Genomic DNA, 13,639 nt, shown 5'->3' with positions numbered 1-13,639 from the left:
AATTACCTTATTAGTGAGATGATTATAGAAATCCCCTCAGTACCTGGTAGCTTATTGCTCCTATGGAAAGATTTGGAGAGTAAGGAGGTAGAAGAGGTTCCTTGGTGAAATATCTCCTTTTATAAAGTGGTTAAAAGTCAGCAGGATAAAGATACACAAACATTTAGACAAAATGGGAAAACACTTGAAAAGTCCCTTCACAGAAGAGCATATCCATGTGGGTATTAATTCTATGAAAAGGTACTCAGCTCCAAAAGTCATTGGGGCATTACAATTAAGTACAAAATGTAATAGCACTACACACCCACTAATATGGCTAAACAGGATATAATAGAATTCTTTGTGATACACTTAAGACAAAATGAAATGGGTATAACTCCTCCTCTGGCAGAAGGAATGAATATTGGTACAATGACCAAAAAACTGTCACAAACTATTTAAAACAAAACATGCATGTACTCCATGATTCATTCATCTCTTTCCTAGGTATGCAGAAACCAAAAACCACTCAGAACTGTTCACAGCAGCACTAATATTAATAGCCACAAACTAGAAACAACTATAATTTTTATCAATAGCACAAATGAAAAATAAGTTGTACCACATTCATTCACATAATAGATCATTATACATGAGTGACAAAGAAAGAAGTTCATACTATATGAAACAGCATGCACAATTCTCAGATTGTTCGGAGAATAAAGTCAGGTGAGTTTGAGCTTTTATTTCCAATTATGTGAAGTTAAAGACAAATCAAACCAACATGTATTGTTAAGAGTCAGGATGGTAATTACCTCTGACTGGGTATGACAGGAGGATACTTTGAGAGAACTGATAAAGTTCTGACTCTTGATCCAATTATCCACATGGGTCACCTTAGTAAAAATCCTTAAGTTGTCTTCCTATGACTTACATATTTTTTCTCTTGATCTATTTTACTTTAATAAAATTCCTATCTCTCTAAATGTGGTCAACAACACAAAAGCAATGTCCTCTTATTTCCGGACAATGCTTATAGATGCCTGAAAAATAATGCAAGGAAAAGAGAAGTTATTGTCTCACTTCAGACACAGGAATTAACTCAAATATCATCTATCCCACACAGTCCATTTACAGGCGAGTGTCTGAAATATAGTCTCATTTTTATTTTATTTTATGTTTTAGGTACTAGATATTGAACCCAGGGGCACTTTACCACTGAGCTATGTCCTCAGTTCCTTTTCTTTTTTATTTGAGACAGGGTTTTGCAAAGTTTCTGAGGCTAGCCTCAAACTTGTCATCCTTCTGCCTCAGCCTCCTAAGTTATTGGATTACAGGTGTGGGACACCATGCCCAACTATTTTCACTGTCATTTGGTCTGATGAGGCCAACAGACCAAGACAAATGACATTGAGAAGTTTTTTTTATACTTACAGATCCCAAAGTATGTTACTTGCCATAACTTAGGTGGTCACACAAGGAAGCACAACAGTCTGTCAGAGAACAGAGGGAGTAGAGGCAACTGGAAAAAGGAGCCTCTGTTATAGTTTCCACAATAAGAAATGGGCAAGATAGAGTAGGCAGGTCTAGGACTGGGCTGCTTTAGATAACTCAGTCACATTAGAGGTGCAGTGGCTGTCCCCACCTGTCTGACATTGCCTCTGGAATGATGACCTCAGAATTGTGGCCTGGAGTGTGAGAGCTCCTAAATGGAAGTGGTTAGGGGTGTAGGCTCTGGGGTGGTTGGTTAGCACAGGAAAGACATGCATACAGAGAATTAGCTAGCCCTGGGAAAGGCAGCACCTTCACGGTCAGCAAGTCCCCAATGTGTCAAGGTATCAAAATTACAGAATAAAAAGATTAGCATGGTGAGTCAGGGTCAAAAACTTAATGATCAGCACAAAGTGATCTACTGTATGTCAGGGGCTCCATGCTCCTGTTCCATGCTGACCATATTGGGGAGGTGGTATGTGTTGGGTGGAGCATATGATCAATCAACTCACAATATTCAGCCTACACATTTCAGCATTGTCACACATTTCATTTGCATCACAAAAGTTCTGTCAGTTAAGTGGTGAAAAAGGGATAAAAACAGTATGTTCATTTTAAAGATAAAGAAACCAAAAATCAAAGAGGAAGAGATTAAATAAATTATTAAAAATTGCATAACTAGGAAGAGGAAGAGATAGAAACCAGTACTTTAAAATTAGTTTAGCACATAGCCTTTAACTAGTGAGGTAAAGAGAACACTGAAAGAAAAGGGAGAATAGTGGGGGAGCCAAAGATTGAAGAATATATCTAAGTGTGTACTGTAAACCCTGTATATTTCATGGAAAAAAAGATAACCAGAAAAGGGAAGAAGAATCTCGATCCAAGAGAGGTGGACAAATTGGCAAAGGAAACCTGAGTCCCAAGGATCAGGTCATTGAGTCAGGATTGAGTCAAAGCACATATGGTACTGAGGTTGCATCTGGAAATACCCTTGCACTCAGGCAAGTGTGCAGTATGCCTGGGACTCTGTTCATGAGGGATAGTCCCACACAGGAAAAGAAGGGAGGGAAAGCCAATGGGAGGGTCCTCCTAAGCTTTGGGGTGAAACTTTTCCTGTATATAACTTCAGGCAGGAAAACATGGGACCATGAAGACAGAACATGATCCCCAGCATGAAATGGACAGATCCTTTCATTGGCTCTGGCCTGATTGATTACCAGGACATGGCAGGTTATGGGTATCTGTGACTGGGGTCGGGCCAGGAGTAGTATTGATGACCAGTGTCTCTGAGAAAACAATCCTGAGGATCTAGAATTGTTCTGAGTCTTAGCAGGATATGTTTGGAGGGAGAGGTGTAACAAGAAGTTGGGATTTTGTCCCAGAGGGGAAGATTTGGAAAGAGGCTCTGGCATAGTCTCCAAGAAGCTCCTTTCTCTGAGATGGATCTTACCTCTATCCGGGGCCTGGCACAGCCCCACCTCCATGATCTGACAGCAAGCGTGCAGCTCAGGATCCCCCCTCACAACATCATCCCTCTGGTAGCCCTACATGTACCTGCACAGAAAAGGGAGCTGAGTTATCTGATGGCAGAAGTCTCCAGCCTCCGAATGCTACCTCCCTAATCTGGCCTCTGCCCAGTTGACTATACCTGAGTAAGGTCCTAGTAGACTTCCCTTTTGGGACATTCCCCAGGTTTATGACACAACTATGTAAAGGAAGTTGTAAGTCAATAGTTCCAGGAATTCCCTACACTGTACAAGGTTGCTAGTCACTCTTCTTAACATAATCCCTGATGCCACCAGAGCTCATGGTTCACCCACTCACAGTTCTCCTCACCTCCATTACCTGCCTCTCTCCTACCCCCTTTGCTTTAAGACTCCACCCACTTTCTTCTCACCCTTCTGCATCTCTCCCTTGGATTCAGTTCTTTGTTTTTCCTCCGTGACCACACCTCCTTCCTCCTCCACATTTCTTAGCTACTTCTCACCCACCAGGCAATGATTTCCCAGAGCTGTAAGGCAACGTGAGAATAGAGAACACTTGGGACTACCAGGAGGCCCTGTTCCGCCAGGTCATTAGGAGGACAGGGGGAGCAATAGGTCAGCTGAGTCATTGCCCACCGGGTCAAATCTATACCACCACCTCCACCTGTGCTCACTGCCTAGGATGAGAGAGACACCAGGGATTGAGAAGCAGAATAGTCAATTATTACCTAAGGGATTCAGAAATGGGTTGTTCATATTTATAGTCCTCTATATGTACATTTGCACAGATTGGTCTGGGATCTTGTGAATGGCAAGAAGTCATAGAGGGGTGGATGTTCAGGTGGTCCCAAGTTCAGTTTTCTCTTTAATGTTGCAAATACTCCTTCATCTGAGTCAAATCAATCCAGCCCTGGGTGTTCATTTCCATACTGTCATGGACATGAGGTGCCAGGAGCTGGGGTGGAGGAGATTGGAGGTGTGGTTAATGGACACCATGCTTCGTTCCTTTCTTGTAAGGTCTGGCACTTAAGTGTACTTAAATAATTCAAGTTAGATAGAACATGGTGACCTGCTATCGTCCTGATGCTGTTGTCCCTGCTGCTACCTTGACAGTCTGGTTTCCTGCTTCTCTGATAACTTATTCCCATATCCTCCAAATTCCATGAGAGTTGGTCTTTGGAGCCACACTGATTGGGGTTTCAGTCGACATTTCACTACTCACCTTGACACTAGAGCAACATAATGCACCCTCTGTCAATATCTTCATGTGTTATCAGGGGCATGACAGGGTGTCTTATCTCAGGTGCTGCATTGCTGCTTCCATATGTGAGTGAACAGCAGGTTTGGAACACTGCCTGGCACACAAAAGTCCTTGAGATCATTGCCTTTATTATATTCACCTTGAACATAGTTGCCTTTTAATGAATCTGCCCCTTAACTTTTGGAATAACTGTGAACTTCCTCTACCCTTCACATCATAATACCTTAAATGAACCTGTGCTCATTTCAAAAACCACACCTCCAAGTACTCACCATTTTCCTTTTTTTTTCTTAAGGTCTGATCCATCAGTAAGGATTAAAGATGCCACATCAAGCTACCTGTTTAAACCATGAAATCTCTCCCAATCCTATTTAGGCATTATATGTCTATGTATGAAGGCCACCTGTCCTTGACATGTGCTTATTTTTATGCTAAGTGGGTATTTCCTCATTAAAACCTGATTGATAAATTAGATTCACATAGCCTCAAACAGGGAACCATTCTGGGGAAAGGAGAAACATATAGGTGGGAAGGACTGGAAGTCTGTCCCTGCAGTGTGAGGGCAAAGAAAAGAAATATAAAGACATTCCATTATCTTACATCATTATTGAAACCTTAGTAGCAGAACCAGAGGAAGCATCAAGAACACATAGTCCAAATCATCTCATTTTACTGTGAGGCAAGAGGCCCAGTGAGAGAAAGCTCCCCAGGAATAGACCCTTTATTGTGCAGAGGTGGTTTTGGACCATACCTGTCCAATCTACTGTGCTCCCCAGGCACACTAAGTTCCCCTTTGTCCAGATACCCAGGACCTGTTTCCCTTCATGTCCCAAACACCTGCTATCTGTATTTGACTCTCACCAGTGTCAAATGTTTTCCCTATATATTTTATCCTCTCTCGATTTTCTAGCACATCCCTGTGCACCAAGGACAGCAGGTTAAGATAGTGCTCCTCCCTCTGACACACATTTGGTTTCTCATCTTCACTATTTCTCTGGGCCACAGTGCCAAGGAGATAACAACTGAGTATGGGATGATGTACCCGGAGTTCTTTCTCCAACTGGGCACCAAGCTCCTCTGTCCCTGGGGCCTGGGGGAAGCACAAGCCTGGAGGGCAGAGAGGTAGAGCATCTCAGCAGCATGGGGTTGGCACCATTGAGGAACTGTAGTCAAAAAGTTCATTCTCTTGCCAGCACTTATGAACCTTCTCTGTGGGGTGGTGATGGAGCATGGGAGGAAGAATAGTTACCTGGATATTCCTCTCTTGCAGGTTCTATTCCATGAATTCAGGCATATGATCATACCCTGCTCAGTCCCCAGGTTTTCATCTTCAGGCCTCTTTGAGATGATGAGTTGTAATTACTCCTCATCTGGTAAGAAGATATGGGGGACTCTCAAGTGAAATGAATGAGTTAGGAAAGCAAAAGAACTCAAGGGTCATGGAGGCCTGGGGGAACCACTAAACAGCCAGGGTTCTCTTCTGGTCCCAAAATATCTGATCAAAATCTTCCAGACAGGTCCAGGATGTCAGCAGAGTGTAAACACATTTGAAAACCACCTCCAGAGCCCTAGGACAGCATCAGAGGAAACAATCAACTAACCAAATCCGTCCTGATTTGGGATCCAGGAAGTCTCACTCCATTCCACCTTCTCCTCACCCTGTCTTTGCTGTCCATTCATAGTCCAGCCTCTTCCCCTCACAGAATCTCATGTCTGGGGACAGGTCATACTCCATGTCTGCAGCTATTTTCGGGAGTAACACTTTGTTCCAGATACCCCAACTAGCAGATGGAGAAGAGTTAGGGAATAAATAGGATCACAAATACAGCAAGAGCTAGGATGATGTGGGGCAATTTGTAAGGGTATAAGGGTGGGTGTTCACCGGTAGGTCTGCTCTCTTTCCTCCAGTTCCTTTTCTCTATGCTTCTGGAAAAAGTCCAAGGCATTGTCTCCTGCCAGGCGAGCTAGGGAGATGATAAACCATACAACTTTGTCCAGAATAGTTCCAATCTTGGTTTGTTCTCATCTCTGTTCTTTATTCTATTGCAGAATACTCTCGACTTTTTCTTTGGTCGCTCTCCTGATTTATCTCTGACATCATTTATCCAATATTTGTTCATACCTTATTCCTGATTTTCACCAATCTCAGGGAAATTTTTCCTAAAGCAAATATCCCATGTTTACCACACTGTCTTGTTCTTTAATTCATATTTTTTACCAATCCCTACTTATCATCATCAATGAATCCTGTACTTAATCTTCTGTCATGTCCACACCTGCATGTCCTACATTATCACATATTACTTCAGTTCATTTCACCTGTCCTGGCCTTCCACTGTCCACATCTTCCCCTGTCTTTCAAATGACATAGTTCATGTTAGCTCTACTTGTATACCCTACCCTTCTTCATCTCCACCCACATATGTTACTGATGACAAGAATTTCTGTGCATATTACCTTCAATTTCTTATCTTACCTATGAGAACAAAAGGTCCCAAGGGTCTACCAGCCTCACCATCCTGTAGTTTATATAAACCTAACATGTTTCTGTTCTCATGTGTACTTATCTCAACTTGCACCTCAGAAGCACATATTTCATGTTTTCATTCTTCCCATGTCCATATTCCTAATTGTGTCCCTGTCTTTTTTCTCCTTTTCTTCCATGTTAACAATTTCAGCATTTGCAGTCCTCATTCATCCCCACCTTCTGCCATTATCTCCACTCATCACAATTGCATTCCCTGTTATTCCACCCAAACCAACTCTCCAACATTGTTGTCATTTGTTTCCCTAGCTGTCTCCTGATCAGATGTTACTGACCTCCTCTATTTCATGGGTCCCTTACCTGCTACTGCCCTAATGTAGAGATATTCTCTATTCTTACATTGCTTTTCTTTTTCCTTCATTGCTGCATCTCCCACTCCTTATCCTCACCTTTGTGGAAGATAGAATCTCCTGATCACTTATCTCTCTCCAGCCTCTCTGGCAGCATCACTTAATGTGTGTAAAACTTTGGGAATTCATAACTTCTTCCCGTTTCATGTCCTGCATCCTGGAATCCCTACACTTCACTTTCTCTAAGCATCACCAACCTTCCTCAATCCCATCCTGCTCCACCGCCGCCCCCAGTACTTCCTGAGGAGGCCTTGTTACCACTTCCCCAACGCTGCCGGCTCACCGGTGCCCTCAGGCAGCCTCAGGATGCTTGTGCCTTGCACCCACTGGTAGCACGGGAACGTGGTCTCTATGCTGGTTCAGGGACCTTGCGCTGTGATGTGCTTGCAGAACCATGCGTCATCCACCAATGAGTGCTGTTTGTGTAGCTTCACGAAATGCCATGGCCCTAGATCCTCTGGAATGTCCAGAACACATCTTCCTTCTGTGGGGACCCAATCAGCCAGACTTAGCACAAGGGACCCACCTGGAGAGGACGTTTTGAGCGCTGAGGTAACCCTTTGTGAAACCTCAGTTTACCCGGGCCTCAGAAGACAGCATCACCTCCCTTCCTCCCCTACACGACCTGCCCCAGGTGTTTTGATTACACCCCATTTCAGCGCGAGCAAGCAGGGGTAGAGTGCGTTGCCAGCAGTGACTTGAACTGAGGGTGGAGCTTCAACATTCACTGAACTGTCACCAGGATCATGCTTGGAGGAGCTTCAGGTTTGACAACTGGAGGTATAGTTACACTGACTCTGGGGCCATTTGGAGGAGTTGGAGGCTGCCAGGACCAGGGACACAGAAAAGAAGGAGGTTGAGCCTAACCTGGAATTCTGACACTATCTAGCTTTCTGCAAACCCTCTTTTTCCCTATGCTGTCTGCGCTCTCAAGCTTTCACTCACCCACAGCCTCCTGTTGCTAGCCTTCCTTGATCTGAGGTCCTACCCTAGCTGATGGCTGGTGTCCTGGCTCCCACCCGCTGACCTAACCCCACCTGGGTCACAGCTGCAGCTCCAGCTCTGCCTCCTTGTGTGCCCCAACCAGCCACAGTTGCAGGTGGTTGCGCTACCCTGAGAAAATCCAGGCCCCTGAGGCTATGCAGATGCAGTAGCAACCCATGGAGTCCCTGGCCTGCTGCCCCAGGAATAGCATGCCCTTGAACAGACTTTGGGAAAGGCCAAGGGAGCCTGTTTTCAATGCATTGCCTGAAGGACCAGTTCCCAGCTTAAAAAAGCAGGGTTTTGCATGTCTGCTCACTGAAGGATTGGGGTGTTTCAGGTCCCCGCCCCAGACAGGCAATTATTTCTGTGTGGTAGTGGGAATGGGGGCTCCTCATTTTGGAAAAGAGGGAGTTTGAAAATGGTAAAAGGCCAAGTGAAGGAGAGTGGGGACAGGATGAATCCATTGGAGTTTCTCTCCAGGCCTCTCTTCTTCCCCTCCTGTTTTGACACTGAGTAGCATAGGTGAACATTTTCTGAAAGGATCGTGGGTGCCAATGTCTGTTCTTTATAGCCTTACCCCATGCCCCTATCAACTGTACCCACCTTCCTTTCTCTACCAGGTCTACCTGCTACAGGGTGTTGGGATTGTCCTTGTTGGCAGGGGAAGGCTCTTTTTGAGGTACAATCAAGAGCTCAGGGGGAAATGATAGTTTTCTTTGTAATATGATTTTATATGTTGATCCACTTAGAAAGTAGATATTTTTTTTATTTTCTGCTTGTATTTTCTATCCTTGATACCCACCCTAAGAGAAGTCATTAATGTCAGTAGTCCATTTTGACTCTTTATTTCCACTTCTTCCTGTTCATAGAATTATTAATATGTTGTTTTGATGATTTAATCCCATAAACATGAGGTAACATTAAATTTTTTTTCTTGCAACTTGTTTTTCATAGGACATGATACAAAAAGAATCCTTGATGGGCAATAACTCCATGACGGAAATATTCAGATCATTAGGTAGGATCTAAGTGTTCTTTTCACTAACTTTTAGGATATTCTTGATGGACCTTTATGGTGTTATTAGTAGTTATAACCATGATGAAATATTTAAAGCACTCTGTGTGTGTGTGTGTCCATGCACAAACACATATATTTACGCATATATATTCTGGATATGCAGAGCTTTTATATTATAGGTTCTCAAAAATGGGATTACTGAGTAATATGGTATCCATACATTTTATTATAAATTTGTTTCCCAAAAAGGTTATAACATGGTATCAAAATGTTCTTTCCTAGCATCTTCATCAACACAAGGATTTAACACTTTTTAATTTTTACCAAGATTGTGGTTAAAAAGTGTGAACAATTGGGTGGGTGGAAGTGGCTGATTACATACTTATAAACAAATGGGTTCACTACTGTGTTAGCCCATTACCAGTTGGGAGAGGCTGACAAAAGACACAAGGCTCTTGGTTCCGAGAAAAAGAATTTAATTATTTACAGAAAAGTAATGCCAAATGCTTCATGTTCACATCAGCTCCTCCTGCCTGCAAGTTCCATGGGATGACACAGATGGGCCTAGAGGAGCTGTGTTACAGGAGAGGACCACTGAGTTTGGGGAATTCACCCCTTTTGTAGTAAGTAATAGAAGTTCTGTGTCTGGGAGAACATCCTCTCATCCTCAAGTTTCTTGCTGCAAACACAACTCTTAGACACATTCTAAATAAAGTGGATACAGGACATTGCATTCCTGGCACAAGCAAGAAATGTGTTGATTTTGAAACTAGGGAAAAGGTGCCACTACCCATGCAGCATCAGCAAAGGATCTTGAGTAGGGGTGACAGGAGATGGAGAAAAACACAGACAAAGAAGACATTTTTAAGCAAAGCTGAGGCCAAGTGGGACACTCCCCTTTGATGGAGGATCAGTGACCCCCAAACTAACTCTGCAAGTTCATTACATAGGGTCTTATAATCAGGAAGTTAAACTACAGGGGCATTGTAAATTGTTCAAAGTTTGTGAGTTATCAAGAGGCTTCTTTGTACACTAAATGTTACCAAGTTAGAAACATTTCTGCAGCTATCCTACTATTACAGTGCTAGGAACATCCTGCTATTATCCTGTTGTACCCAGAAAGCCAATTGTACTGGAATTTCTTATAACTGTTAGCATCAGAGCCCAATGTGAAGGCTGTTAACATCATCACCTTTTGGCAAGGAGCATTTCCAAGGTTTGGCTTTTGCTAACACCATATGATCAACTCTCCACACGTCTCACTTTTTTATTTTTTAACTGCAACCAATGCATGTCTATTGGAGGTGATGCAACCAGGATGGGACTCATCCACTCTCCACAAAATAGCAATCCCAAAGGCTACATATTGTAGGGTTCCATTTATATAGCATTCCTGAAATGACAAAACATGAAAATGGAAAACAGATTGGTGATTGCCAGGGCTCGAGGGGAGAACAAATTTGTGATTACCCTCCTAAAGGTTAGAAAGGAAGTTGGAGTATGCAGTGAGTTTCAGAGATTTCAGGATGGATAACGAGAAAAGAAAGGACCTCAAGGGGGCATCAGTACACAGAAAGCTTTGTTTGAACAATACTTTGACAGGTTTGCTTTGGGGGAGAGGAGCAGCTGAGGAGGCTGTAATCCCTTACAGCATGAGACCTTTCGAAGGCAACAGCATGGAGGCCATTCCCCAGATGGAGGGTTAGGGAACTCCCAGGGGAAAGGGGAATCAGAGGACAGGGGATTTAGGTCTCTGGGTGATGTCATTCATTAGAAGGAGGGAGTGTCTGGGACAGAGCACTCAAGGCACTAGAAGATTGGGATCTATTAGGGTCCTTAGGATTATCGCATTTATGCTAATAGACATTAGGTAAAATTTCTAGGGATTTGCAAAGTAGGCAGATCCTAAATGGCTAAATAAAGGGGGGGGCTGTGTTGAAATAATTGGATGTAAAAAAACATGAGTTTAGCATGGTGGTAGAGCACTTGTGAGCAGGATGTCAGCCTTCTGAGAAGATGTAAACATAAGGCAAACATGCAGGGGACATTTTGTCTTATTTAAATAGCATCTATTTGTTACATGTACACAATTTTCATATACACTTGATAAATAAAATTTTACAGTATGCCTATAAAAGGGCATAAGTGGGATCTTTGAGATGACGGAAATCTGTATCTGTATCTGTGTCAATATTAATATCCTGATTGTAACAGGGTACTATAGCTCTGGAAAGTGTTGCCATTGGAGGAAACTAGGTAAAGGAAACATCCAATCTCTGTATTATTTCTACATGTTAATCATTATTATCTCAAAATAAAGCTTTATTTTACAAAACAGTAACAACGCACCCAATCTAACTCATGACTAGATTGACTCACTGCATGCATGTGCACATGTGCACACGAAAACTAATGGTTTAGCACATGAGAAGGCACAAAAATCAACTATTTACCTTACTTTTTACTGTACTACACATAGTCTCTGGTTTCCAATAACAAAAGGCAAGTCACACAAAGAAACAAGAAAAAACAATGAGCTCTCAAGGTACTAAACAAGTAACAGATGTCTGAACTGTCAGGCAGGGAATTTAAAAATAATTATGAAAATATGATGTGTAAAACATCAATAACATATATGAACAGATGGGAAACTTTAGCAGAGATATGGAAATAATAAGAAAGAATCAAATAGCAATACTCAGAAATAGAGAAGACATTTATACAAATAAAGAATGCCTTTATAATTAGCTCAACAGTCAATGATGTGTGAGAAAAAAACAGTGATCTTGAAGATAGGTCAATAGGAATTACTCAAACTAAAACATTAAAAAAGAAAAAAAGAACTTGGTGTGGTGGTGCATGACTATAATCCCCAGTGACTCAGGAGGCTGAAACAGGAAGGTCACAAGTTCAAGGTCAGATTGAACACATTACCAAAATCCTGTTTCAAAAAATATAAAGATCTGGGGATGTAGCTCCCTTGTAGAGTGTTCCTGCATTCAATCCCCAGTATGAAAGAAGATAAGGGGACAAGGGAAAGAAGGAAAAGAAAGAGGAAAAGAAAAGAGAGACAGAGAGAGACAAAGAGAGGGAGAGAAGAAGAAAGAAGAAGAAGAAGAAGAAGAAGAAGAAGAAGAAGAAGAAGAAGAAGAAGAAGAAGAAGAAGAAGAAGGAGGAGGAGAAAAGAAGGAGGAGGAGTAGAAGGAGGAGGAGGAAAGAGAAAGGGAAGGAAGGAAGGAAGAAACAATCAAATAAGGGAAAGAAAAAAAAAGCAATGTATCCAAGGTCTCGATGACAATATCAAATGGTGTAACATATTTGTAATTAGAATCCTACAGGAAAACAGAAAATAAAGCAGAAAAAATTTTTTTGGCTGAGAATTTCCCAAGAAGTTTAGAGAACACCAAGCAGGGTACATACCAAAGAACACACACCAAGACACACTGCAATTAAATATCAGGAAAACAAAGATAAATCTTATTACAGAGAATAAGTTAGAACTGCTAATTACATACTCCCAAGCGGAGGTTCTGGAATGATACTTGGCACTGAGATCTCCAAAAACATGAAATTAAAACTAGCTTGGGACAAATAACTTACTTGTCGTTTTGTCAGTGGAAGAAAGCATCTGCTTTAATCATCCTTTCTGTTGCACTCTGCAGTTCTTCACCCTGAGAATCACAGAAAAGTCAAGAGGTGACTACAGTAAACAGGTCCTTGATGTGTAACAGCTTCTGCTGCCCTTGCTACCTGCAAGAGTTAGAAATCCAAACATCTAGTTGGTTATGTTACTCATAAATAAAACCTCTTTCAACCCAAATTCACAACACAAACTGCAAACAAAGAAGATGCATTGAAAATAGTTCATCAATGTGCAACATGTGACTGTTTTGGAGATGAGGATTTTGAAGTGAAATCCATTAATGTAAAACTTACAATTGGTAAGATTTTGAGATACTGGTCAGGGTTTGTAAATAATATCTTCACAAAAGCTCACACTTTGGAATACACATTCCTGCAGAACTAGATGTGACAAAGAAAAAATAATTGGTGCTTTTTTATCTGTGATTTTATGTTCTTTGAACATTCACTAACTGGATTATAATAAGCAAGATGGTGAAAACAATGAAATATGCAGAATATATTTCAGTATCCTTTGGGCCCTGAACACATATCTGATTTTTTTTTCATTTTTATAACAAAATGTGAATTATTATATTTATTAAAACATAATTTAATGAGGTATAAAAGGAAGTCTTTCTAATAGTGGAGATAATGGTGAACACAGAATCTCAGAGCTGGAAGACAAAGTGTTTGGCCTTAAACATTCAGACAGTATTAAAGAAAAGAAAATAAGTTACTATGTTCAGACAATACAAGAACTCTGGGACAACAATAAGAGACCAAATTTAAGAATCATTGGAAATAAAGAGGTTTATGAGATGCAGGCTAATGGCACAGATAACTTCTTCAGGGAAATAATAATAGGAAAATTCTTGAATCTTGAGAATGAGATGGACAGGGTGT

General features: G+C 41.6%; 1 pseudogene; it reads left to right on the top strand.

The window, feature by feature from the left end:
• The first annotated feature begins 671 nt into the window (after positions 1-671).
• Positions 672-13,217, top strand: LOC124979352 (phospholipid scramblase family member 5-like; annotated as a pseudogene).
• The last annotated feature ends 422 nt before the right edge of the window (positions 13,218-13,639 follow it).

Source organism: Sciurus carolinensis, chromosome 3 (assembly GCF_902686445.1).
Source record: "Sciurus carolinensis chromosome 3, mSciCar1.2, whole genome shotgun sequence".
In the NCBI taxonomy this organism is placed as follows: domain Eukaryota; kingdom Metazoa; phylum Chordata; class Mammalia; order Rodentia; family Sciuridae; genus Sciurus; species Sciurus carolinensis.
The sequence above is the reverse complement of the archived record's forward strand: the minus strand, read 5'-3'. Positions and strand labels throughout refer to the sequence as shown.